The following is a 23630-nucleotide window of genomic DNA, read 5'->3' on the forward strand; positions in this document are numbered from 1 at the left end:
GCAATAATCCAATGCCCAGAAGCCTCTGTCTCTGTCAGAGCCAGAGTCAGAAAGACATGTTGATTTTCCATTAACAACCTTCACATGAATCAGAGCAAACTTTAAAGGATAAAGGAAAACAGTTAGTGAGGAATTTTATGCTTGTTCAGAGGCGCCGTAAACAGCTGGCTTGCAAGCAGCAAGCACTGCGGTTCCCCGGGGTCCCAGCACGCAGCAGCCGAGACCAAATGGCACAGGCGCCAGTCTCTGCGAAGTCCCAGAGCCAACAGCTGGCCTTCTGCGTTCCCCTTCACCACGCCATGCTCGGAGCCCGCCCACTCACAGTAATGACACTTCCCAAACAGACCTTCGTCTGCCTCCTCCCGCAGAGCACAGCCAGCTGCTGACGCTGGAGGAAGTCAAGAGTCCCCTCTGCGGTGGGCAAGCTGGCTACATATGGGACAAAGGGAAACTGCAGAAAGGTGCTTCCTTGCTGCCTTTTGCACAAGTGGCCCCCTGACACCAAGCCCCTAACTCCCGTTTGCATGATCTGGTCTCTTTGTTCGTCCCTCCCTGTCTGTGTTTGCGAAGGCCTAAGGAACCTTTCTCTACAGGCAGCACTGACTGCAAGCAAGGAAGGGTACAAGGGTATAGTCCACCAGGGCCTTCGGAGCCACTATATCAGTCTGACAATGGCATTTGGGGCCGAGGTCCTGGTCCATCCCCTTACCTTTAACTTTTCTAAGTTCCCTTGTCTTCTCTTTATAGGGATTCTCTCAGCACTTTTGTGAAAGTTAAATTAGGCGATGCATTTAAAGTAGTGGTTCTCACACCTTGCCACACAACAAAATCATTTGGAGGACTTGCTAAATCACAAATTTCTGGGACTCGTCCCAGATTTCCAGCAGGTCAGGAGTGAGGCCCCCAAAATTCCACTTCTCACAGCTAACAAGTTCCCAGATGATACTGTGCTGCTGGTCCAGGGACCACACATTGAGAACCACTCACTTCACGTAGTAGAAATGGAAATATGAATATCTGTATACACACACATACACAAAAGCAGCTCAGGTTTTTCTGGAGCTGTCCCTATTTTTAGTCAGTGGAAATACATAAATCATTTTAAACTGTCCCTCCTATAGCCCTCGAGGGGCTGGCAGAAAGGCAGCCTTGCAGTAGAGTGATTGTAAAGGAAGCAGAGAGGAGAGGATAAATATTTCAAAGGCTCAGAAACCGGTGTTCTTATGCACCCAGAAAGAAGCCGTGAAGTGTCTGGAGAAAAGAAGAAGGAATCACACATCCTTGGAACCTATTATCCAGGGAGCATTGCTTCATTACTGGTCAGTCAAGGAGTCTCAGGTGGAGGTGGGCTTTGGGGGCCAGGAGGGTGTTGGTGTCCCAGGATCGAATGGACATCTCCCTCTGGCTCTAAGATCCGTGGCTTTCCTGGCTCATAATCACAGCAGCCAGACTCCCAGACCTCCCTCCACACCTGCACCATCAGGATCTATGAAGCAGAAATCCAGGCCTCCGTTTAAACACAATCCTAGATCAGACTTCTACGGCCTTGAGGAGTTCTTTCCTAGGGTGACTCAAGTGTCCTTAAGGACACAAGGGGCGGGGAAAGGGCAAATGGGCAGTCAGTGTTTCGTGCAGAGTTTCAGTCTGGGAAGATGGGAAAGTTCTGGAGATGGATGGGGGTAATGAATGCAGAAAAATGTAAATACACTTAACGCCCCAGTGCTGTACCCTTGAATGTGGCTAAAACGGTGAGTTTTCTGTTATGCATATTTTACCACAATAAAAAGTAAAGACCCATCAAGGAAATAGACATGATCAGGGGCGCCTGGGTGGCTCAGTTGGTTAAACGTCTGATTTTGGCTAAAGTCATGATCTCCCCATTTGTGGGCTGAGCCCCACTGAGAACTCCGTGCTGACAGCTCAGAGCCTGGAGCCTGCTTTCAATTCTGGGTCTCCTCTCTCTGCGCCTCACCTGCTCACACACTGTTTTTCTCTCTCTCTCTCTCAAATATAAATAAATATTTTAAAAAGGACATAAACATGATCAATAGGTATCTGATTAATTACAAATTGCCTTGATACAGTTGTCATAATGTGTTAGAAGCATGCAGAAAGACAAAAGAGATAATGTTTTGAGGTATCCCTGCCTAACTGAATGGGTGGTCTGATTCTAATAACAAACATTTCTGAATGAGGCAAAAAGACCTTCAGGATAAGAGGAAGCAATATTCCTGGTAAATATCCAAATTCCTTTGCTTCTTTTCTGGGCTCTGAGGCAATATTCTGGTCTACAGTGGGGGCTTTCTCAAGGGTACCACCCTTCACCCACACCCCACACTCCCAAAAGGCAATGTCCCATGCAGATACATGTGGCTGGAGAGAGCTTCCGTTGTAAATTTCCCCACTGGCATTCCACACTCTGCTACATGTGCACTCTCCTGGGAGCAGAGTCCTGTTTGGCCACAGCAAATCCATTCCCCAGAACCTCAAGGCCATGCTCATTGAAAAAGCTGAAGTTCTAAGCCTGCAAAGTGGGAGATGCAAAGGACCCTCTAGAGAGTCATAAATTCCAGGAGGCCCAGCCTGGAAAGTGAACTGTCAATTCCGTCCACCTCCTTCCCCCGCAAACACACCTGTTTATAATAAAAGCATAAGTCAAACAGAGGAAATGCTCTCATTTTGCCCAGTAATGGAGGAAGCATAGCCTGCTTTCAGTTTCCAAGCTCATCGAAGGGATCTATCAGGTCCCACTTTAACCTCCTCAACAGAACAATGGCTGAGTTTTCCAAATGCCATGCATTTCACCCTCTCCCTTCTAAGTGCCTACTGGACCTACTGAGTCAAGGAGTCAGCACTCAATTATAAATGGCCTTGTGTCTTTTCCTGGCATATATCACCTGATGGGGTGGGGTTTGTAGCCAGAGAGCTTCAGGTTGGAGACGAACCACTGTACCTGCAGGCTGTCTAACTTTGATTCTGAGTCTTGGAATCAGCATCTATGCTTAGAATTTAAGAAACAAGACACTAAGGTAAAAAACAAAGATGGTGAGCTAACACGGCTGCAAGAATGCCTGACCCTGTTCAGGTGCACGGCAGCTACCCTCTGAACCCATTGCTGAGCTTCCAGGGGGTGATAAGCACCTACTCCCTCCCCCCCACACACACACCGTTTCCCTGGTGCCTGGTTTTCAAGCTTGGCTGCACCGGAGAGTCTGGTGGAGAGCTTCGGTTGCCCAGAGGTCCATGAGTGAGGCTCGAGAATCTATTCTTCTAAAGCTCCCCCAGCCACTTCCCAGGAGCAAACAGCACAACACCGAGTTCAACAAATGTTCAAGATGGACTTAACCAATCGATGGAGATGCAGAGTTCTGTGATCGATATGATTGACAGGGAGGGACTATTCCTTGCAGGCATCGTTATTATTAGGTTCCATTTTAATAGTGAGAAAACTTCATAGAATATTAGATGCCTCCAGATGGGCATTAACTGAGCTGCCAAACACTCCATCTTAAGGCCAAGGATTTCAACAAAGTTTTTGTTAATTATTCACATTTGACAGCAGTGTCTCTTCACATACTTATTAGAGAAATAACCATCTTCTCCGAGACATACCTTGTTTGCTGCAGTTGTGAAAAAACTAAAGGGATCATGGAAGAATTTGGAGAGAAAGAGCTGAGAAGCCCAGTAGTGTATAAATAGATAGCTGGATGGTTACTAAAGTTGATGGCAGAGTCATGTAAGTAGAGAACAGGAATGGGGAGGGGGGAGGGGAAGAGGGCCTCATTAACTACAAAAATCATTAACAGAGAGAGAGAAAGGGGAGGGCTTACATTAGAGTGTTGAGCTGCCAAGGGAAGGCTGTTCTGGCAGAGACCAAGACTGCATCTGGGACAGGTGCTGTGGGTCAGGTCACAAGGAAGGAGCGGAGAGCTAGTCATCTCCCACAATCGTCCGTGGTTTTCCACAAGGATAAGAGATTGGTATGTTTAGGACATTTAAATGGCCACGGTCTCTGTCTTCTAATACCTATGCTCAGGGTTGTGGCAGCAGCCCCCACAGGCAAAGGGGTCTGCAGAGGTGACCCAGGCCCTCTCCATGCCATGCATGGACATGAGGGGTCCTCTGTGATCTGAACAGTAGTCAAGGCGAGACTCAGAATGGAGCCAAGGACCCAGATAAGCACAGACTCCAGCTAGCAAGTCCTACCTGATGTGTGCTCCCCAAATCCCAGCTCCTTCCTTAACTCTCCAAGTTCTCCTGGGTCCTGCATTCACCCCAAGTGGGAGAGTACTGACTCTTGCAGTGTCCCATGACCAAAGGAAGAATTCATTCACTTTGACTTGATTCATTCCACACACACATATTGTGCTCCTACTCTGTGTCAGCAAACAGGGGTGTACAGACACAGAGGATAATGTCAGATGAATAAATAGATGCTAAATGTTTAAAACAACACAAAAAGCAACCAGCTTTTACTAAACCCATGTCATATGCTAGGCTCCATGTTAAGTGCTGTATATTACCATTTTATCTTTAGCCCATGAAGAAGGCATTACTATTCCAGTTTTACAGAACAGGAAACTGAAGTTCATAGAATTTAAATAGCCAGGCCATATAGCCAGGAATTGGTGGAGCTCAAATTTAAGACCACAGCTGACTGGTTCAGCATTTGAAGAGCTCAAAACCTGATTGAACAATGAGGTGAGGGTGCTGGATAATAGAATGAAAGAACCAGAATACAGGAGACACCAGCACAAAGTGAGCAAAAAAGGAAAAGATTATGGCCAGAGGCCAGGAGTACCCTGCATTGGGGTGGGGGGGGTGGGTAGTCCAAGAACATAGTAGTCTCCCACTCAGAAGAACCCATACACATTTTAGCAAGCAGTTTTTAAGGTTTGATTCTAATTTTATACGTGCAATGCATACCACCCTTAATGTCTTATCACAATCTGATTGATACAATAGTCATCTGCCCACCTCCTGTCGATTTGGGGATCCTGGGAAAAGACTATGAGCCCCCAGATGAAATTCAACCTCCTAGTAAAGTTACAACATTATGCTTTATTTAAAAATCACAAAGGGACTCCTTTTCTTAATCTATTTGAAGGTGTGTGTGCGTGCTCATGTGTGTACTTGTGCAAAAATTTGCCTAAACATGAAGCCCCATGCACAGGGTGTGTAGATGTTTTATATTTCCCTCAAAGCAGATATACACATAACTTATAGGATGTAGTGGCTTTGAGCTACCTTGTTTAAGAACAATGGCAATAGTTTATTAATATATTCTGTACGCTTTAGGAAGGGGAAAATCCATCACATGGCTGTTCCCAGGGATTTCAAATCCTTTATAGAATCTAGAATGCCTATGGTGGAGTATCAAGTAGCCATACATCACCAATCAGGTGTGGAAAAAGGGCTGGAAATGTGTTATCAAAGACACAATCACTTCTCTGGACTAGTCCTCATTCAGATCAGACCTCACTTAAAACTGTCATCCCCTGCAGGTAGAATAGCACCTGAAATTCAGGCAAGGATTGAGCAGAAGTTACAAGGAGTGATTCAAGGGAGTGTTTACCTCCCATACCCAAGCACAGCTGAAGTCTTCAAAACACAAGTAACCCCAAGAGACACCCAAATCCCACACCCCAAAACCAGTAGGTTTATTATTAACCTGAGCAGATTTCCTTCAATAGCAACACAAGACATTTAGATAGTAGAAAGTTGTGTCATATGACAGAGGAGGTGGGAGATGGAAGAAGAGAGTCTACTCGTTGCCAGGAAAATTGGAGCCAAGTGGGTCTGCTGGAGACTCCTGCTTTCAGAGAACATCAGTATATTCATGGTGGCTCTTGCAGGTTGTTCTGGAAAACCTCTGTCTTCCAAGATGCAATATCATGCTTTTGTTATCAGACTGGGCCTTCCCAGAGGGCAGTCCATGTTCTCTGATGTCCCATTCAGATAAGTCTTCTTGACCATGGGGAACCAAGTTTATCACTACCCTCTTCTCATAGAGCCTAGTAGGTAACTCTGTTCTCAGGGAGGTTTTCAAGCCATAACATGAAAGAATTGAGTAGCTGTAATTAAGTGTGTGTGTGTGTGTGTGTGTGTGTGTGTGTACAGCAAAATGTGTACACAAATACAGCCAATGGCAACGTATAAGTACCCATTTGCTTAAATACATAAATAGATACAATCAGATGACTAGGGAATGTGCACCCATGTTGAGCCTAAGCTATATCTCCTGTGGGACTCAAACATGTTTTGGAATGTCTGAGAATTGGTGATCCACTTTAGGAAATCATTATAAGAACTGAGGAGCTTCTGGCAGTGAACTTCCTAAGGGAAGAGGGAGATAGGGAAAAGTTTGACCCAATGTAAAGTCCTCAAGGTGACAGAGGAGGCGTGATTCTGCGGATTGTGCAGAATCTACCACTTGGTCAAGCCCTGTGCTGTATCACTTGGGCACTATTATCTAATTAATATCAGCTAAAATTTTAGAGCATTACAGCATAAGTGTAGTTTTGCATGCATTAGCTCATTTAGCCTCTAAACAATCCTGAATCGGGTACTGCCGTTTTAGTTCTATTTCACAAATAAAGGCATTAAAATTCAAAGAAGCAAAGAACTTTCTCTAACACAGACAACTACTGAGCAGGAGAACTAGGCTTCAAACCCTCATCAGTTTGAACCCATTACCCAGATTCTAACCTCACACTATCCTGATCCCCTAGGGAGAGAGGACCTTAAATAAAAACTGAAAGAACCCTCTGCCTGCAGCTGAAGGCAGGGTTGCTTGGGGAAGCACAGAAACAGCTACTCCCTCCACCTGTGCCACAGACTGCCCTGTGTTAGCACCTCAGAAGTTCAAGGGCACTAGGGGTGCCTCAGTAGGGGGGCAGGTGTGCACGGAGGGAGACTATGGTGCTCTGTGTTGGGAGGCGGTGGAGGTGGGGGGGTGGGGAGACATAGTGCCCCGTGGTTGTGGCAATGTCCAGCATAGGTAGAAATACACAGCTGGCCCGTGGGCAGCAGTGCCGCCCAGCAGAATCCCGCAGCAGCTGACCAGACTTGCTCCTGGGTTTCATGGGAAACTCCCTGGGTACACACAAATGCTCGAGGGGCTTTGGCAAGGATGGGGGTCCTGCATTAGCAAGAGGGAGGATGAGCTAAGAAAGCACAGGAGATCGCTGGTGACATGACCCACCTTTAATCTCAGGCAGCAACAGCCTGGGGGAACACAGTAAATCCAAGAGAGAGGAAGAAAGAACTATCTGATCCTCAGCCTGACCTTTTTTTGTGTGTGTGTGTGTGACTGATCCTGATTTCTTTCTAACCAAAAGGTCAAGCTAGATGGTTAAAAATAATTCCTCAAATTTGCATCAAAATGAGGATAAGAGTTTCAGTTACCCAATGCCACTCTTCCCCTAAATTATCCTCAGTATTGATGAGAAGCTCAGCCTTAAGTCTGTCCAAGCATTCTGGCCATCTCTGACCATCCAGGGAAATATCTACTGGCACTAGGAACAGAACCCACAGCGCCTAGCCCTCAAGCTCATGGGGGTACACCCCCACATCCACCTCCCTGCGAGCTCACACGTTATGCACACAACATAGATGAGATAGAGTTAAAGGCTCAGCCCTACACTCTCTCAGCAGATGCCATGTTGAAAAGTGCTGGCCAGGCAGTGCCCTGTGGCTTCAGCAATCAGGCAGGGCAGGCGAATTAGTCAGTCTGAGAACCATGGGGGAAATGCTGACAAACTCAATAAGCAGCAAGTGCCTGGCCCCGAGGGGTGGGGGTGGATCCACATCAAAACAGAGGGGCAGCAGGCCTGGCAGCAGGGGCAGGGCAAACAGGTGTTCTCCAAAGAGCCCTTTACCTACTGACCTCTTCATCCTTTATTCCAGAGATTATTTTCAAGCAACATTAAAGAGGCTTTACCCAGAAACAGACTCATAAATACAAAGAGCACACTGGTGGTTGCCAGTGGGGAGGGGGGTGGAGGGATGGGCAAAAAGGAGTGAAGGGAAGTGGGAGGTGAAGGCTTTCAGTTATGGATGGATAAGCCAGGGGGATGAAAAGTGCAGCATGCGGAATATCGTCAAAGGAATTGTCATAGCACTATGTGGTGACAGATGGCAGCTATGCTGTGGTGAGCTCTCTGGCATAACATATAGAATTGTTGAATCGCTATGTTGTACACCTGAAACTAATGCAACATTGTTGGTCCACTGTACTTCAATTAGAAAAAAGCACAATTTAAAAACTCAAATTGGGGGCACCTGGGCAGCTCAGTTGGCGTTAAACAGATGACTCTTTGGCTCAGGTCATGATCTCATGGTTCGTGAGTTCAAGCCCAACATTGGCTTCTGCGTGCACAATGCAGAACTTCCTTTGGATTCTCTCCCTCCCTCTCTCTCTTTCAAAAATAAACAAACATTTAAACAACTTGAATTATGTGATTTGAAAAAGGAACTGAAAAAGGGGCGCCTGGGTGGCTCAGTTGGTTAAGCCTCTAGCTTTGGCTCAGGTCATAATCTTGCAGTTTGTGAGTTGGAGCCCTGCGTCCGGTTCTGTGCTGACAGCTTGGAGCCTGGAGCCTGCTTCAGATTCTGTGTCTCCCTCTCTCTCTGCCCCTACCCTGTTTGCACTCTCTCTCTCTCTCTCTCTCAAAAATAAATAAACAATAAAAAAAATTTTTTTAAAGAGAACTGAAAAATAAAGCGGGCTTACTAAGGCACCAGGCCCTGTGCTTACTAAGGCACCAGGCCCTGTGGTCATGCCCTCTCAGACACCCATGCCCTTGAAACAGAAGCAGAGCAGGGACAGGCAGATGATGCCAAAGGTCCTAGAGTGTTGCAGGAGGCACACGATATGCTATCATCCTGGAATGATGATTCCAGATGTGGGAGCAGAGAGCACCATTTTATATCAAACCAAGCATGGGCATATTAAGGTATACAATGTGAACTCTGCAGGAATGTTTAAAATAGAACATAAGGCTTTAGGATTAGAACTACACTCTCAAACACCATCCCCCAGCTCCAGCACGTGCTCATTGTCAGCTAGAATTGGGGTTCATCAGAGGAAAAGCAGAAGGAACAGAGAGAGAGGGAGACACAGAATCTGAAGCAGGCTCCAGGCTCTGAGCTATGAGCACAGACCCCGAGGCAGGGCTCAAAATCACGAGCCGGGAGATCATAACCTGAACCAAAGTCAAATGCTTGTCTGACTAAGCCACCCAGGTGCCCCGAGTCTTTGTCTTTATCTAGCAATTCTAAGGGTTAGATTTCGGGGTCTTCTTCTCAAATTTAAATAATAGTAATGGCTTAATGACTTGCCCAAGCTCACCTAGCTCGTGACTGAGCAAGAAGTATAAAACAAGTGTGTCTGATTCCACCATCTCATTCAAGAAGACAGCTTAAGAGAACCTAAAACCCTGTTGAGGCCTCAAGGAGAGCATTTAGGAGCCTCAGTTACTTCCCAGATTTGCCAAGAGCAGAGAGAACACCCTGGCAGGCAGAGAGAGATGGCTGTTGGAAAAAAAGAACAGAAGCAGGTCCCCCAATGTCCAAACAGCCACTAGCAGAGCATCAGAAACCCCTGAAACAAACAACGACATCCTTTCTCTTACAGGTAGGGTGTGGTGGACGTGGAGTCATTCAAAGAAAAAAATGTTTCTTTTTCATTTCATATAACACATCTTTCTTTTGATGTGTTGTGACTGAGGACATCACAGAAGCCCACCAATTGTGAAAAACTGATTTCAATTTGATATATTCACACACTATCTGGACCTTGGTGGAAACATTAAATTATAGTGGTTTTGAGGGCGCCTGGGTGGTTTGGTCGACAATGTCTGACTTCAGCTCAAGTCATGATCTCGCGGTTCGTGAGTTGGAGCCAGGCATTGGGCTCTGTGCTGACAGCTCAGAGCCTGGAGCCTGCTTCAGATTCTGTGTCTCCCTCTCTTTCTGCCCCTCCCCTGCTCATGCTCACGCTCTCTCTCTCTCTCAAAAATATATATTTAAAAATAATTATAGTGGTTTCCACATATTTCCAAAGGTTAAAATTCGCAGGCAGTGAAAGGCAGGTCTGGAAGCTGCCCCGTGAGGAGAATCTTGCAGGGGTGTTGGGACGGGCATCCCAAGAGGACCCAGAGCCTTTCTGCCCAAACAGCCCTGCCCACAGGTTACAATCTGTGTGAGGAGGAACAGACAGCAAGAGGAATTCACCCATTCCACAGATAGTTATTGAGCCAAGCAACTGCTCTTGGTACTGAGGACACAACAGTGAACCTAACAGTCATAACAGTGCTTTCAATGAATAGCTGAAACTAAAGCAAATTCCCATTTTTCAGTGAGTATTGATATTACCTTAGTAATAGCAGAAGGAGCCTGTAGTAATGGTATTCTTTGCCTGCTACTGATAGAGTTCACCTTCCTGGGCCATACTGAGTTTCCTAGCCTGTAAATGAAGATGGTAGTAGCAGCTGTGTAAGTATGAGGTCTAGGACAACTGACAGGTTTAAAATACATAAAATAGCACAGTATATAGCACTTGAAAATGACATGGACTTGGATCAGAGACCTGAGTTCAGGATGTGACTCTGAGTCTATTATCTTGTGCATTGCAGAGGTTATAAACCTAAGTGAAAGAAAAGGTACTTAGAACAACACTGTCAATATTAGCTTTTTTTATTTTTTTATTTTTATTTTTTATTTTTTTATTTCTAGGAGAGAGAGAGAGAGAGACAGCGTGAACAGGAGAGGGTCAGAGAGAGAGGGAGTCACAGACTGAAACAGGCTCCAGGCTCTGAGCTGGCAGTCAGCACAGAGCCCGACGCGGGGCTCGAACCCACGAACCACGAGATCATGACCTAAGCGAAAGTCGGACGCTTAACCGACTAAGCCACCCAGGCGCCCCTGTCAATATTAGCTTTTATTATGAACAATATTACAAACAGGAAGATAGAAAACTCACCCCTTACTGAATGGTACTGAATAAGCATTCAATATATGCACATCAGTTACCTTTCCTCTCGCCTCCTCTTTCTGTCCTCGACTGGGTGCCCAAAGGGGGCTGCGGACACACTGAAGGTTGATGAACCTGTGTGCCCCATCTCTGACTTCACTACAGACCAAAGAAACAAATGATTTTGAACTTCCTTGGATTTTTATATCTGTTGTCCCTGAGAGGAGCTGAGTGATGCTTTCACCGGAATCAACTACGCTGGCTTCAGTTACCCAGGCCCAGGAGGGGTCTTGTCCAAATTTTGTGTTGCTTATCACCCTTAATAATCCAGACCATGGCCTTGAGTTCCCCATTGGATGGGGCAGTAGAAGCAGCTCTCCTTACATGATAAAAATAAATAAATGAAGCCAGGGAGGAGGAGGGAGAGAGCAAACCATGTCAACGGAGTCAAAAGGAAATCAGGTCTGTATGGTATCTTCAGTTGGAAATGGGAGCAACTCCACCAAAGGTCAATGTTAAGCAAAAAGCCCAGCCCTGGAAAGCAATCACAGAAGGAGAAAATCTCTCATCATCGTTCCCCTTGACTGCCCTCCTTCTATCCCCCCCACTGGTCTTCAGCTGGGAGGAGGGGGCCCATTCTTACAAACAAGGAGCCAGTTGATGATCAGAGGGGAACAGATGTCTTCACTTCTTCCCTGGCACCTTCATGCTGCTTTCAGCTTAATTAGCCAACTGTGCTCCCCTTGCACCTGGATGGGAATCTGGATGGGATTCTGGATGGAAATCCAGATGGGAAACTGGAAGGCTGAGCAAACACCCACTGGGCCGGTGAAGGGCAGTCCACACCCTCTTCATCCTCCAGGCTCCACCTGAGCCCCAAGAGCCAGCCGCTTCTCCTAGGACTCTGGGCTGTAGCCAGGACCATCAACCTACTGCAGGGGCAGGTCTTAAGGGAAGCAGGCTCCAGAGAAAGGCCCCCACTTCCCAACTGCCCCCTCAGCACCCAACCCACCTCGGTCCTTGGGAGGAGATGAGCAGATCTCAAAACACTAGATACCTTTCTCAATATCTTACACGTATGAATTCATTTACTCCTGGCAAGAATGCTAAAAAGTGAGGACATCACTTTTTTTAACTGATGAAGGAACAGAAGCACAAAGAAATTAAATACTATGCCTCAGGTCATACTCAGCTATTGAGTAGCAGAACTGGGAATAAGACCCAGACATTCCAACTCTAGAATCTGGGGTCCTCACCATGACGCTAGAAGCTGGATGGGTGAGCTCACCAGTGAGCAGAGCTGAGTGAATGTATTTGAGGTCTGAAGGCAAACATGTGGACGTCCTTCAGCCCATCAAGCCAGAGAGCCCATAGAGAGATCCTAGAGAGATCCGCTGAGGAAAGAAATGTGGTCCCTGCTCTGTCAAGGTTTAGTGGTTAATAATAATGGCTGATGTTTGTCGTACAGTTACCCAGTCCCCCAACCTTATGTTACTATTTCCATTTTACAGATGAGGAAAACAGACTCAGAGGGGAACATGCGCAAGGTCCTGTAGATAATTCAAATCGAGCTGAGACTTGAGTGTAGCTCTGTCTCCAAAGGAGGTATGCTTATCTTTCCTTGCACTGGTTGAAAATGCAATACTCAGGGATGCTTGCGCGGCTCAGTTGGTTAAGTGTCTGACTTAGACTCAGGTCAAGATCTTCTGGTTCGTGGGTTTGAGCCCCGTGTTGCACTCTATGCTGCCAGCTCAGATCCTGGAGCCTGCTTCGGATTCTGTGTCTCCCTCTCTCTCTACCCTTACCCCGCTAGTGTTCTCTCTCTCTCTGTCTCTCAAAAAAAAAATGAATTAAAACATTTAAAGACTTAAAAAAAAAGAAAAGGCAATACTCATTCAGGTACAGGAGCGATCAGGAATGGGAGGCCCTCTCCCCCAACCCCTGCCTAGTGCTACGGAAACCCCTGGGTCAGAAGAGCTAGACTTGGGCCCTGTCTCCATCAGGCCCACCTTTGGCTCCTCCTGGGAATACAGGGGAACCCTGGACTCTGCCCCTAACTCCTGTACCTGCAGCCCTTCTCCACCAGGGAAGTGAGGTTCCAGAAGCAGGTCTTCCTGAAGGAATCTGTCTTCTCCAAGCTCCCAGGAGAGTGGGCAGATGCCTGGAGGGAACTGATCCTCCTGACTTGGAACACCTCTGAGCCTTCCATGGAACCTTGTCCAGCCTGCTCAGTCCCCACACGCACCTGTCCTGTTGCCCCAAGAGACAGAAAACTTGGCCTGATGGCCTCCCAGAGATGCTCTCTGTGATTTCAGATTTTCATAAAATGGCCATTTTGGATTTTTTGAGAAGGCTTTTCTGAAGTTCTGCATTTGCAGACACATTGAGGGTTTTCGAACTCACAGTCATTATTACTCATTGTTATCCCTGATAATCTTAGTTTGAAATCTGCTTTGAGATTAATGTAGCTACTCCTGCATTCTTTTGATTAGTGATAGCATGGTATATTTTCCTCTATCCATTTTTAAAAATTTATTTATTTTGAGAGAGAGTGTGTGTGCATGCATGTGAGCAGGGGGGGAACAGAGAGAGGGAGACAGATCCCAAGCAGGCTCCATGCAGCCAGTGCAGAACCAGACACTGGGCTCAATCTCCCAAACCTTGAGATCATGACCTGAGCTGAAATCAAGAGTCTGAGCCACCCAGAGGCCCCTCCTCTGTCCATTTTTAATCAATATGCATCTTTATATCTAGAATGAGTTTCTTGTAGACAACATATAGTTGGGTCTTGTTTTTTCATTACTGCAAAAATCTCTTCTCTTTTCATTGGTTCTTTTAGACCATTCATGTCCAACATGATTATTGATATAGGTGGATTAATATCTATTGCATCTGTTACTCTTTCCTATTTGTTCCCCTTGTTCTTTGTTCCTGTTTATATCTTCCACTCTTTTTCTGTCTCTTGTGGTTTGAACTGAGCATTTCATATGATTCCATTTTTCTCCTTTCTTAGGATATCAATTATGAATCTCTCACTAGTGTTTCTGAAAAGCTACCATGGTCATTCCTTTCCAACTGGCTGCCAGTCCAGACTGTCTCTCCATTATTCACCACGTCCATTCCATGTAAGCTGCTTTCTGCTCTCAGTTGGCCACGATGAGTTATCAGTTATTCTATTAACAACTTTATTTTGTACTCAATCCTATGTAAATGCTAGGCTCTGCCTTCAGGAGTTGATGGACACAGTTCCCATTTACTGAGTATCTATCATGTGCCAGTTGCTTTCCTGGATGTTCTTACTACTTCAGAACGGGGGCATTACTATTCCAGTTTCAGTGATTGGTTGCAGAAATGTCCCTTGCTGTACATCGTTATCATTTTTTTTTCCAAAAAAAGAAAAATATCAGCACAGTCAAGAATCTGAGTGGGCATCTAAACCCTGATATCATCTTTCAGGTTAGAAATATGACTTCCTGCCCTTTGATTTCCTCCCATGTTCATTTTTTTAACCCCATGGAGGATCACTTGGCTTTAGTACCAGCAAGTATATATTGTGATTTTTTTAATTAAATGTTTTTTAATTTTAAAAATTTACAGCACAGACATTTGAGGATGAGTATTGAAAAGGATAACTTCGCCCCTTCTGGGCATTCTGATCTAATCTTAGCTATAACAATAATATTGCATGAAAATGATAGGGGGCACAAAACATTTTGGGGGCACCCTGTCCACAGCTGATTCAATCAGTGATGGCCATCTTGCCTATGTGATGACCTTTGTTTTGCCACTTCTGGGAATTTGAAATGGAAACTTGGAGATGGAGCCACAGATGGGAGCAGGTCAGAAGTGGAGCTCAGCTGAATCACACTAATGGTGAAGCACTAATGCAAGGTCGGGGCACACTGCTGCTACTGTTGGCCTGGACGCAGCCCGGTCCCACCTCTCCTGTGGCCTGGCTGTCCAGATTTTACTTGGATTCCAGCAGGCCCATAGCCTTATTCTTACCCTTACTTAAGCTAACTGCAGGGACTTCTGTTCCTAGCAAATGTATGATCTCTAAGATAAATTGATTTTGCTTTTAAAAAAGTAATAAAATGTACCTCATTTACGGAAGAGCTAGACTTGGCCCCTTCTGAGTTTCAGATCATACACTGACTATAACCAGGCAGGTGGGTGTGAAGTTCCCAGCATGCACCTGACCCTGTGGCCGAAGAGACAGAGAGCTGGGGCGGGGCGCGGGGGGCAGGCAGGATGGTGGACAGTTGGTCAATCCTATTCCATCCTGGAGGGAAGGGACAGGAGTGAGAGCAGAAAGCCTGGCTTAGGGCCATAGAGAAGGGGAAGAGAGGAAAAGGAGCCGACTTTTGTTCAGTGCTTGCTTCTTGCCTGCTGCCAGCATGCTGGTTGCCACAGAGATAGGCTGCGTTGTTTCCTAGGCTGAGCACTTCTCCGAGAGCTGGGAATTTTTTTTTTTATAAACCACAACCAAACCTTCGTTGACACCTTTGCCAAGCCAATAAACTGCAGTTCATGGGAAAGGTAAGCTCACCCAAAGGCAGTTTTCACTAATGAAAAACTGCGCAAGATATGAAAGTAACTTTTTTAATAGAAGCCTTGGGATAAATTTCTAAATCTTATATATCTTTATATAGAGTGGAGGTGCTTAGGTGCATGTATGCATGTGCCTTGGGGGTGGCGGGTAACTCTTTGGAAAGGAAAGCACAGTGCTAGAGAAATCCACTTACTGTGCATCCTTGGGCAAGTTACTTAACCTCTCTGAGCTTCAATTTCTTCATCCATTAAAAAAAAGATAAATTACTCCATATGGTCATTTTGAAGATCAGATGGCCTGACATGTAATGCCTGGCATTCAGTGGCAGCCTTTTTTTTTTTTTAATTCAACTGGACTTGGCAATGCTGTCAATTCCTTCGGCAAGATCCCTCCCCTAAGCCCTTGATGTCTGCATAGGAGAGAAAGTTCCACCAGCAGTAATCTTAGCCCTCCATTCTTAAAAACTTCACAGCAGTCTTCTGGTACAATTTCTCTCCCTTTCTAAGGAAGCTGTTGTAGGAGGGCAAGTGCTAGGGAACAGGCTGGTGCTAATCAGTGATCATGTCAGCACTTTGCTCCCTTTTCTCCACCACTCTGTCCCCTGAAAAACCCCATGGATCAGTCAATGTGCCCAGAGGAGAGGCTGCACTCCATTCACATAAGGATAGCCTGATCTCGGGGTGCCTCGGTGGCTCAGTTGGTTAAGTGTCTGACTTTTGGGTTTGCCTCATTCATGATCTCACAATGTGTGAGTTCAAGTCCCACATCAGACTCTGTGCTGATAGCTCAGAGCCTGCTTGAGAGTCTTTCTCTCTCCCTCTCTCTCTGCCCCTCCCCCACTTGCCTCCTCTCTCTCTCTCTCTCTCAAAATAAATAAATAAATAAATAAATAAATAAATAAACAAAATTTTTATAAAAGAAGAAGAATAGCCTGAACTCAGGGCACACAAGAATTTTTGTCTGACCAACTCAGGTTTTCATATTTTAATATAGCCAATCACATTTTAAGAAGTCTAGAATTCTAGTGCCTCTTGAAAAGTCAGACATCAGGCTACACAGGGCTCCCCTTCCTCCCGATCAACAAGAGGCTGGCACTCTGGAGTCACTGCCTCTTTCAGCTGAGGCCAGCAGTCTCCAGTCACCGAATGTCCTCACCAGTCTCTATTGCTTTACACTGTGGGCCTGGCCCCACGGCGTCTGCAACATCTGGGCCAGTGCCATAAACTTAACCCTGCATCAGTCTTACATTCTGCAAGAAGACAAACAGCATGGGGTTGCACAAAGCCCCCAGCAATGGTACCCCAAGAAAGAGCACGGTGCTTTGCCTGCAGGCTTTTCCAATAAGAAAAGAGCACTGAGTCAGGAGTCTGGCAGCTGGGGTGCGTGAATTCATCCTCCCCTCTCACCTCTCTAGACTTCAGTCTCTCCTCCTCTGACTCGGGACAGTTGGAGGAGCAGGACTCAGAGATTCACTTTGGCATGACCCTGTAATAATGCAGAGTCACTGACCATCTGGCTCAGCTGGGAGTAGAGCTGCTGGATGACCCCAGGTGCCTGGGCAATAATTCAGAGCCAGTCCATCAGAAAGGGGCTGGGCTGCTGGTGGGAATGCCAACTGGTGCAGCCACTCTGGGGAACAGTATGGGGGGCCTCAGAATGTTAAAAACAGAGCTACCCTACGACCCAGCAATTGCACTACTAGGTATTTACCCAAAGAATACAAAAATACTAATTCAAAGGGATATGTGCACCTCGATGTTTATAGCACCATTATCTACAATAGCCAAACTACCTGCCAAATAGCAGGTATCTATCAGCTGATGAAGGCATAAAGAGGTGTATATAGATAGATAGACACACACACACACAAAATGGAATATTACTCAGCCATAAAAAAAGAAGGAAATCTTGCCATTTACAATGACATTTTTTGCTAAGCTAAATAAATCAGAGAAAGATAAAAATCATATGATTTCCCTCATACGGGGAATTTAAGGAACAAAACAAACGAGCAAAAGACAACAAAAGAGAGACAAACCAAGAAACAGACTCATAACCATAGAGAACAAACTGATGGTGACCAGAGGGGAGGCGGGTGAGGGGATGGGTGAAAATAGGTGAAGGGATTAAGGAGGGACCTTGTGGTGAGCACCAGGTGTTGTACGGAACTGTGGAATCACTATATTGCACACCTGAAACTAATACTGCACTGTATGTTAACTAACTGGAATTTAAATTAAAACTTTAAGAAAAAACAGGCTGAGCTGAAAACTCCCAGCCCCGGAGCCTCAGCAGGAAAAAGGAGAAGAGCTAGAAATCACTGTCTCCTGCTGGGGCTGTTCACTTTCCACCCAAAGTCACATAGTGGGTGGGTGTCAGAGGAAGTGGAGGCCCCGACTGGGGCCAGGCGCATGGTAAAAACGTGAAGTAGAGAAAAAACATTAAAAGCAAGAGGGATGGGAAGATAAAAGGGGATAGAGAGGGAGAGAGGCTTCTGGCTAAAGAGCTGCATAATTCTGGACTAAAATAAAAATTATATCCCCGGGGGATAAAAACACAAAAAAGGGTCACCAATTCGTGTTGTGACTTATGCCAGTGCCACCCCAGCTCCTGGAGACATTTATACCCTTGGCTCCACCCTCCCTGCCCTGCCTCCTTCTTCCCACCCACCGCTCCAAGCCCTAGCTGCTTCCAAATGAACCCTCCGTTCCGTAAGCTGTTTTCTTAGATTGCATCTAACATAAAATGTTCCCCTAGAATAATTTTGTTTTTGTTTCACCAAGCAAGAGAAAGGACCTGAGATGCTTTGAAAAAGCAACCAAGCCCAGGCGGTTTTAAGAGCCTAGCAGGTGGGGAAATAAGAGTACTTTAACACAGATTTAAAACAAAGTAGAAGCTTCAGAAATGCAGAGAGAAAGAGAATGACATAGAGATGGAGAGACGAGAGAGACAGAGAGACAGAGAGACAGAGAGAGAGAGAGAGAGAGAGCAACACAGAGGATCAGGTTTGGGAGCATCCTCTCAAACCCCCTTACCACACCTGAAATCCAAGACAAGCCCTGGGAAAATGTGTGCCCACAGCCAGAAGCTCCCCATCAAACAGCCCTGGCCTGGCCCATGGCCCCTGCAGCCGGAGCCTGAGGCCAGTCTCCTCAGACACAGCCTCAGCCATTTATTCATTCAATACACATTTGCAGGCTTCTAACAACAGGGGAAGCCCCTCAAGGTCAGGACTATGTGTCCTTTGTCCACTAACGTACGCCCAGTGTCCGACATGGTCCTGGCACACAGTGGGTTGCTAATAAGCATTTGCTGACCAAACGATTACTCTGTGCCAGACACTGATATAGGCACAAGGGGACATCATGCGGAGTAAGAGACACAGCCTCTGCCCCATGGGGCTAACAGTCTAGCTGGAGAGATAAAGACCTTAAGAGACTATTATACTACAGCATACTAAGTAGGCAGCGGGGGAAGTTCAGGGTGCTATGAATATACATAGGAGGAGCATCTAACCCAGACTCAGGGAGACAGGGAAGGCTTCCTGGAGGAAGGGACATTCAGTCTTTAACCCTTAGACATGAAGGATGAGAGTCATCCAGGAGGTGTAGAGGCAGGGGGGAAATTGCAGGCAGAAGAAACAGCGTTGTGAAGACTCAGTGACAAGACAGAATGGGACATTCGAGGAACAGAAAGAGATCCGGGGCAAATGGATGGTTGGAGACAAGAAGGTAAAGGCTTGGAGGGAGCTTGGTGAGCGAGAACAGACTGCTTTACACAAGGCCTGAGAAGCCACGGCAAGCCATGTATACACTTCATCCTAAAGCAGTGGGGAGCAGTCAACACACATTTATTAAGCAACCTCTTCATGTCAAGACTGGCCTTGGCATTGCAAATTCAGAGGAAAGCAAATCAATGGTGATCCTTGCCCTCATGGACTTCAGTTTAGTGCAGGGAACAGACATGAATCCAAAAATAACTGAACAAACCATTAGGTAAACACGAAGGGAGATAAGCAATCCAGAAGAGCCCACCAGAACTTCCTGTGATGACGGATATATGTAAATACCTTGTAGCCACATATGGCTAGTGTGTCACTTAGGACATCACTAATGTGACTGAAAAACCAAATGTTTCATTTTATTCAATTTTTATGATCTTAAATTCAAATTTAAGTAACTGTCAGTGGCTAGTAGCTACTTTATTGGATGGTATAAAGGAAAAATGAAGCCAGATCTGAGAACACATAACAAAGGAAGCTGGTCTTAACTAGGGAAGTAGGACATTCTTGGGGATGTGACATGACCTCGGATCTCAGTTATGAGATGGCAGATACTGCTGATGGTCCTGTCTCAAAATCCCTAATATGTAGTGGAAAGAACACTACAGCCAGAATACAAGAGATCTGGGTTCTAATTCTGGTTCAGTGACTTCCATGCTGGACAATACATTATTCAAGCCCTCAATTTGCTCCGAGCCTCATTTTCCTCATCTGTAAAACAAGAATGAACTGTTGTACCTAATTCACAGAACTGTTATGAGGATCCAATGAAGTATGTATGTAAAAATTTTTGAAAACTATAAATACCACATGAATGTAATATATGATTTTTGTATCTCTTTTGCTTATTACAGGAGAAATGCACGCCCATTGTAGAAACATCAGAAAATGTAGCAAGATTCAAAAGGAAAAAAAAAAAAGTCAAATAACTTAGTACCTCAGCTGTCTCTGCAGCCATCTTTCTTTGCATATCTGGGCCTACCTTTAATTTTTAAAACAAATACCTAAAGCATGCCTGCATGCTGTTTCGTAGCCTGCTTTTTTCCCTTAGCAATACATCACAAACCTTCCTCTGAGTCATTAGTTTTCTACAACATGGTTTTGAATGGCCGCAAAGTGTTCCATAAGAAGTTGTGATTTTACCTTCAGAGCCCATTACTTCCTTCATTAGCAGGTTGAGACTGAGTCAAGGGAAGTACCCATTTCTTCCTCCCCACCACAGAGCTGGCGTTGGGCCCAAGGACACTGCCCACATGTTCAGATTCACAGTGCTGGGTTCCTAGAATCCACTGCCTCGATGACTCTGAACAGACGGAATCGTGAAGGAGGAGGTCTCCCAAGGCGCTCAGCTAATCCCACCTGTATCTTCACAGTGGTTTCTCCTGGCCCTGGAAGGAAGCCAAGCCCAGAGAGCAGTGTTGCCAGATTCAGCAGTAATTAACACATCGGCACTTGGCACCTAGTGCTGTGTGTGGGTGGAATTCTCCAGGGTGACCATCAAGCTCCCCTCATCAACCCACCTCTACACCAGGCTACTTGGGGAAAGTGTGTTTTCTTTATGACTTGTCAACTTCCCTGGACTTTTAATATTTTCAAAGTTCAGGTGGCCCTGGGGCCCCCTGAGTGGCCCTCCTGCTGAATTGGTTTTCAGACTGTGCCACTTTAAACATGATTCAAGAAAAATTACCGGAACCTCCACTCCATCTGTCTCTGGAAATGGTCTTTGTGCTTAGATCATTTGCCAGCGACACTCCATCTCCACAATTACCTTGGCTATTTTATCTCTATCTGTGCGGAACACTGAAGGGGAAGCAGCAGATAACACCATTATTTAAGTGACTCGTTCAGCTTAAATACCTTTGCACCTCAGACTATGAAAGACCCCACTGCTGCACTGGCCTCTCCCTGGGAGACCAGCCCCCGCGCACTGCCTTTAGGTTTCAAGCATGATAAAGAGAAGTTGCCAATGGAACAGTGTCATCATAACCCGGCTGCATCCTTAGGAGCGCAGGGACGGGACCGAACCCCTGGTCACAGCTAGAACTGCTGCTCCACACTCCCTAACCCCCAGGTGGCCCCATGGCAGAGACCTTCAAGACTAGAGTGTCTACTATGCAACTGGAAGCTTCTGCAGTGGATGCAGCTGCAGCATGCAGAGGGGTTAAGAGGAAAAGGCAAGGATCAGACAGGATGTTACCCTACCCGGTCTCTACACGTGTATCTCTTTACATATTTACTATATACACATACGTTAGACACCAAGAGGAAGAAAGATGCTACCGCATGCCTCCCGCCTGCAGGGAGATAAAATATCAAAAGATAATGAACAGAAACAGGCAGTACATGCCGGGCTAATGAGAACAGCAAGCACTTATAGAGCTCTTACTGTGTGCCAGGCATTCTGCTAAGCACTTCATCACGTTTTCTTATTTATTCCTTGTAACTATCCTATGAGGTGTGCATGATGAATCTCATTTTTCAGGTGAAGACACTGAGCTATGGTGAGATTAAATGACTCACCCAACGTCACACACCAGCAGTGGTTGCAGCCAGGGCTTGCTGCTTTGCAAGCAAGATGCAGCTGCTTCCAAAGGTAGCAGTTATGAGAAAGGAAAGGAAGGGCACAGCACCACTTCTCATAAAGCCCATCCATCTGCCCTGTCAAGTGTTAGGACCAGAGACTGGCATGCCCAGTGGGTGGTGAACATAGCTCTCCATCCACCGGGTTCTTCTCCCAGAGACACATTCCCCACATTTCATACCCAAAGTGTGGCCCTTTCAGGATTTCTTTCTATTCCTTTCTCCCCTAAAAATGAGATTCCATTCTTTCCACTCAAGGACTGGGTCAAAACCAGCAGCAATCCCAGCATCATGGAGCAGGGGTGCATCCTGATAGTCAAGCCAGGTCATGGCTCAGAGGAGCCTAAGACAGAAATGACCTGAGAAGTTGTATGAAATCAAGGTAATGAGCAAGAAGAGCCCATGACAGCATGGGACAAGCCACGTCAGGTCTTGGACCGAAGGTAGGAGTCAGAGCAGACAGGAAATGAGCCATGAGGTCCGGCTTACGATGCAAGCCCCAGTGGCAGGCTCTGAGACAAGGCTGAGTGTATTTGGGGGGAGTGGTTCTGAGAAGCAGCAGTACGGGGTGGGGGATGAGACAAGGAGTGGGAGAAGCAAATACAAGGTGTTAATAAGTTTAACATTTGGGGGGGTGGGGTGCCTGGGTGACTCAGTCAATTAAATGTACTACCTCTGATCAGGTCATGATCTCATGTTTCGTGAGTTCGAGCCCCACGTCCAGCTCTGTGCTGACATCTCAGAGCCTGGAGCCTGCTTCGGATTCTGTGTCTCCATCTCTCAGACCCTCCCACTCTGTCTGTCTGTCTCTCTCTCTCTCAGAAGTAAACATTTTTTTAAAAAAGTTTACCGTTTGGGGCATTGGGGCTGAGTTGTATGGGGAAATCCCAGGAGAAGATGTGGAGCATACCTCAGAGGGGTCCCACCTAAAGGGTTAGGAGACTAGGGTATTTGTCCAGCAACACCTTCACATGAGTAGTGGAGGGCTGCTCCCAGCATCTGCGCTGCCCCACCTGCTCAGGCCAAGCAGGCTCCTCCCACGGCCAGAGGAAGCCTGCAAGCAGAGGATCGCAGGGGCTTGTAGAAAAAAAGCCCCGGTTGGGTGTGCCTGGGGCCTGTGACCAGGTCAGAGCCAGAGCAAATAATAACTGGGAGGGAAAGAGAACAAGAACACAGGGAAAGTCCTTAAGCTATAAGGGACAGAAGTCCTGTGAGCTCCCGCGTGCAGCCTGGGTAAGGAGCGCCTGATGCAGGGGCAGGCACACTGGGGCAGAGTCTCAGTGGGGAGGGCTGCACTGATGGGGGGTCTTCCGGCCCTCGAGGGCCTGCCCCCAAGCCCCTTCCCTGTCCTAGGGATGAGCTGGCCAACCAAACTGCACATCAGACCCGAGCAATGGTAGGACCCCCTGCAGGTCCTTGGTCCTCGGCCCCTTTCTAGCTCTCTCTCTTCTTCCCTCTGTTCTTCAGGGCCTGCCCCCCACCCCCAAGCACTTGATCCCAGGGCCAGGGAGAAGCGATTTTGCTGCGATCGCACCTCCTCTCCTTCCGCCCATATCTACAGCCTGACCCTGTGACAGTGGCCCCAGAACTGTCACTCTGCAAATAACTGTGGCCAGGGCAAAGAGGGACAGAAGCCAATGTGAGGATCTGAGACAGACATCTGTAATTGCAAGTTTGGAAAAACCCAGACCTTCAAGCAGAAGGCTCTGTTTCAATTTTCTCACTTTATTTTTCCTTAACCT

The 23630-nt window shown here is 46.5% G+C and overlaps 2 long non-coding RNA genes across 2 annotated transcripts; both read left to right on the top strand.

Annotated features, from left to right (window-relative positions):
* The first annotated feature begins 12275 nt into the window (after window positions 1-12275).
* LOC120239557 lies at window positions 12276-14125 on the top strand. The gene is made up of 3 exons (XR_005530460.1): window positions 12276-12403; window positions 12487-12580; window positions 13989-14125. It is a non-coding gene; the product is annotated as an uncharacterized LOC120239557 (long non-coding RNA).
* Window positions 14126-15416: 1291 nt separating this feature from the next.
* On the top strand, window positions 15417-20304 carry LOC120239558. The gene is made up of 3 exons (XR_005530461.1): window positions 15417-15514; window positions 16942-17077; window positions 20163-20304. It is a non-coding gene; the product is annotated as an uncharacterized LOC120239558 (long non-coding RNA).
* Window positions 20305-23630: the final 3326 nt, after the last annotated feature.

This window comes from Hyaena hyaena, unplaced genomic scaffold (assembly GCF_003009895.1).
Source record: "Hyaena hyaena isolate Hyena2069 unplaced genomic scaffold, ASM300989v1 scaffold_233, whole genome shotgun sequence".
NCBI classification, from domain to species: Eukaryota; Metazoa; Chordata; class Mammalia; order Carnivora; family Hyaenidae; genus Hyaena; species Hyaena hyaena.